This window comes from Saccoglossus kowalevskii, chromosome 20 (assembly GCF_978046115.1).
Source record: "Saccoglossus kowalevskii chromosome 20, keSacKowa6.1, whole genome shotgun sequence".
In the NCBI taxonomy this organism is placed as follows: Eukaryota; Metazoa; Hemichordata; class Enteropneusta; family Harrimaniidae; genus Saccoglossus; species Saccoglossus kowalevskii.
Window position 1 is genome coordinate 27,463,171 of NC_140660.1, and position 6,000 is coordinate 27,469,170.

Consider the following 6,000-nt stretch of genomic DNA (forward strand, 5'->3'; position numbering starts at 1 on the left):
ACTGGGAATTATGCAGATTATACACATACGTGTTTTCATAATATACACTGGGAATTATGCAGATTATACACATAAGTGTTTTCATAATATACACTGGGAATTATGCAGATTATACACATAAGTGTTTTCATAATATACACTGGGAATTATGCAGATTATACACATACGTGTTTTCATAATATACACTGGGAATTATGCAGATTATACACATAAGTGTTTTCATAATATACACTGGGAATTATGCAGATTATACACATACGTGTTTTCATAATATACACTGGGAATTATGCAGATTATACACATAAGTGTTTTCATAATATACACTGGGAATTATGCAGATTATACACATAAGTGTTTTCATAATATACACTGGGAATTATGCAGATTATACACATAAGTGTTTTCATAATATACACTGGGAATTATGCAGATTATACACATAAGTGTTTTCATAATATACACTGGGAATTATGCAGATTATACACATAAGTGTTTTCATAATATACACTGGGAATTATGCAGATTATACACATAAGTGTTTTCATAATATACACTGGGAATTATGCAGATTATACACATAAGTGTTTTCATAATATACACTGGGAATTATGCAGATTATACACATAAGTGTTTTCATAATATACACTGGGAATTATGCAGATTATACACATACGTGTTTTCATAATATACACTGGGAATTATGCAGATTATACACATAAGTGTTTTCATAATATACACTGGGAATTATGCAGATTATACACATACGTGTTTTCATAATATACACCGGGAATTATGCAGATTATACACATAAGTGTTTTCATAATATACACTGGGAATTATGCAGATTATACACATAAGTGTTTTCATAATATACACTGGGAATTATGCAGATTATACACATAAGTGTTTTCATAATATACACTGGGAATTATGCAGATTATACACATAAGTGTTTTCATAATATACACTGGGAATTATGCAGATTATACACATAAGTGTTTTCATAATATACACTGGGAATTATGCAGATTATACACATAAGTGTTTTCATAATATACACCGGGAATTATGCAGATTATACACATAAGTGTTTTCATAATATACACTGGGAATTATGCAGATTATACACATACGTGTTTTCATAATATACACTGGGAATTATGCAGATTATACACATAAGTGTTTTCATAATATACACTGGGAATTATGCAGATTATACACATACGTGTTTTCATAATATACACCGGGAATTATGCAGATTATACACATAAGTGTTTTCATAATATACACTGGGAATTATGCAGATTATACACATACGTGTTTTCATAATATACACTGGGAATTATGCAGATTATACACATAAGTGTTTTCATAATATACACTGGGAATTATGCAGATTATACACATAAGTGTTTTCATAATATACACTGGGAATTATGCAGATTATACACATACGTGTTTTCATAATATACACTGGGAATTATGCAGATTATACACATAAGTGTTTTCATAATATACACTGGGAATTATGCAGATTATACACATACGTGTTTTCATAATATACACTGGGAATTATGCAGATTATACACATAAGTGTTTTCATAATATACACTGGGAATTATGCAGATTATACACATAAGTGTTTTCATAATATACACTGGGAATTATGCAGATTATACACATAAGTGTTTTCATAATATACACTGGGAATTATGCAGATTATACACATAAGTGTTTTCATAATATACACTGGGAATTATGCAGATTATACACATAAGTGTTTTCATAATATACACTGGGAATTATGCAGATTATACACATAAGTGTTTTCATAATATACACTGGGAATTATGCAGATTATACACATAAGTGTTTTCATAATATACACTGGGAATTATGCAGATTATACACATAAGTGTTTTCATAATATACACTGGGAATTATGCAGATTATACACATACGTGTTTTCATAATATACACTGGGAATTATGCAGATTATACACATAAGTGTTTTCATAATATACACTGGGAATTATGCAGATTATACACATACGTGTTTTCATAATATACACCGGGAATTATGCAGATTATACACATAAGTGTTTTCATAATATACACTGGGAATTATGCAGATTATACACATACGTGTTTTCATAATATACACTGGGAATTATGCAGATTATACACATAAGTGTTTTCATAATATACACTGGGAATTATGCAGATTATACACATAAGTGTTTTCATAATATACACTGGGAATTATGCAGATTATACACATACGTGTTTTCATAATATACACTGGGAATTATGCAGATTATACACATAAGTGTTTTCATAATATACACTGGGAATTATGCAGATTATACACATACGTGTTTTCATAATATACACTGGGAATTATGCAGATTATACACATAAGTGTTTTCATAATATACACTGGGAATTATGCAGATTATACACATAAGTGTTTTCATAATATACACTGGGAATTATGCAGATTATACACATAAGTGTTTTCATAATATACACTGGGAATTATGCAGATTATACACATAAGTGTTTTCATAATATACACCGGGAATTATGCAGATTATACACATACGTGTTTTCATAATATACACCGGGAATTATGCAGATTATACACATAAGTGTTTTCATAATATACACTGGGAATTATGCAGATTATACACATAAGTGTTTTCATAATATACACTGGGAATTATGCAGATTATACACATAAGTGTTTTCATAATATACACTGGGAATTATGCAGATTATACACATAAGTGTTTTCATAATATACACTGGGAATTATGCAGATTATACACATAAGTGTTTTCATAATATACACTGGGAATTATGCAGATTATACACATAAGTGTTTTCATAATATACACTGGGAATTATGCAGATTATACACATAAGTGTTTTCATAATATACACTGGGAATTATGCAGATTATACACATAAGTGTTTTCATAATATACACCGGGAATTATGCAGATTATACACATACGTGTTTTCATAATATACACCGGGAATTATGCAGATTATACACATAAGTGTTTTCATAATATACACTGGGAATTATGCAGATTATACACATAAGTGTTTTCATAATATACACTGGGAATTATGCAGATTATACACATAAGTGTTGGGACACATCAACAAACAGTAAAAATGTTTTATTATAAAACAGTAAAATTGCAATTTTAAGAAAATCACTTAAAGGGTGGTGGTCGTCTCTTCGTATGTACGACGGTTGTGTTGATAAACATTAATTTTCCCACAATCCAATGCGCTCTTCTAATGGAAATCACAAGTATGAAGTTTGATTTGGGCGCGACTTGCACTGATTACCGCTGGTGACACCTTCGACACCTTCGACACCTTCCAATCAGCTAAACATACCTAATTATGCCTTGGTAACATTTCGTTTGTACTCGTCGATCTGCGCAATAGTCGCCATCTTATATGAGACTCATATATCCCGCGCATGCGTGGCGTGACAACTACCGCCCTTTAATGTGTTTATTTATAAAACACTTAACGTTATTTTAAAGTGGGAACAAAAATGTTTCCCATTTTAAAACTCCTATAATTTACGGTGTCGCGTATATCTATGTCTCGATATGTAAATAGGTGTAATCTATATTCTAATTAATTAATCAAATGAGTACTACTCATTAAATTCCATAACTTTTTTTCAGAAATTGTAGATGTTGTATATGTGAACAAAACCTTGTTACCAATTTTTGTGCATCCAAAACTACGAACATACTATTTAAAATAATTACTTTACTTCAAAAAATCTCTACTGTATCCATTATTAACATTGGATGATTTGTTTAATTATTACGATTTCGTTGGCGAGAAATCGACAAAAGACAAAGATAGAAAATAAGACATAACGAATTTGACGCTTTAAACAGAAATAATAATACCATTCCAACAAATGTTTTTCTCACACAGTGATATTATATCTGTGACCACGGCTGTATATATTGTTCATTTTTAGAAACATCGGGCCGCAGAGAGAGTATTTTTTCACACACAAATTTCTCTGCTAAGATTATGTGTAATGATATGAATAACAGTAGCTGTTCAAGCAATGCATTTACTAGAATGTGATACAGTGGCATATTTTAAAGGTAATTTAACGCGGTTGGCAGTGTTTTATTTCAATAATGCATGTAAGTAGTATCGTTCTGTGCGATTAGTGAGATTGATTCTGTAAAAATATCTAAAGCTTAATAAGCGTAATCCTCCATACTGCCGTGCTGTCAGTTACACAAATACACTCAGTAAGGTGGGTTACCTAATACATTCCACGTGGATTACATTCGGTTGGAGGTAGATATAGATCATTCGGACATATCTAAACGTTCATGTTGATCGGGTTCACCTTTACAAATACAAACTGAGCAACTCAACGTTTTACACACAGTGTTTTGTCGGTTAACACAACATGAACGACACAGCGCAAGAGCCACCGGATGTTGAAGCAGTTAGGTTCGTACACATATATTGTTAGAGTTGATTCCAATGCGTATTTTATGTTTTTATCATACAAAAATAAAAAAAATAAAGATTGCAAATTTATTGATATTTGTAAAAACAAATTTACAACACATATTAAATTACACAATTATCAAGGCAGTATTATGTGTACGTGGTGTACTTACAATATCATATTCGTTTGTTAAGTTATGTTATAGCTTCACACTAAACACCGTTTGTTCACACCTTTGTATGTGCATATAGAATTGTGTACAAACAAATCACACATAACACAGGTAGATATGTGTATATACAAACCACAGTCTGCAAAATGTTACATATAAACACCACATGTAGAATTGTGTACAAACAAATCACACATAACACAGATAGATATGTGTATATACAAACCACATTCTGCGAAATGTTACATATAAACACCACATGTAGAATTGTGTACAAAGAAATCACACATAACACAGGTAGATATGTGTATATACAAACCACAGTCTGCGAAATGCTACATACAAACGCCACATGTAGAATTGTGTACAAACAAATCACACATAACGCAGGTAGATATGTGTATATACAAACCACATTCTGCGAAATGTTACATATAAACACCACATGTAGAATTGTGTACAAACAAATCACACATAACACAGGTAGATATGTGTATATACAAACCACAGTCTGCGAAATGTTACATATAAACACCACATGTAGAATTGTGTACAAACAAATCACTCATAACACAGGTAGATATGTGTATATACAAACCACAGTCTGCGAAATGTTACATATAAACGCCACATGTAGAATTGTGTACGAACAAATCACACATAACACAGGTAGATATGTGTATATACAAACCACAGTCTGCGAAATGTTACATATAAACACCACATGTAGAATTGTGTACAAACAAATCACACATAACACAGGTAGATATGTGTATATACAAACCACAGTCTGCGAAATGTACATACAAACGCCACATGTAGAATTGTGTACAAACAAATCACACATAACACAGGTAGATATGTGTATATACAAACCACAGTCTGCGAAATGCTACATACAAACGCCACATGTAGAATTGTGTACAAACAAATCACACATAACGCAGGTAGATATGTGTATATACAAACCACAGTCTGCGAAATGTTACATATAAACGCCACATGTAGAATTGTGTACAAACAAATCACACATAACACAGGTAGATATGTGTATATACAAACCACAGTCTGCGAAATGTTACATACAAACGCCACATGTAGAATTGTCTACAAACAAATCACACATAACACAGGTTGAAATGTGTATATACAAATCACACATATTATATGTCGAAAATTGTACATTTAAATCACACTCCAAAGTTGAATCTTCGTTTTTACAAATCACACACACAAAAGGTATTTCTTGCTTCATACAAACCACACACTCACCACAGGTAGAAATGTGTCTATACAAGTCACACACATT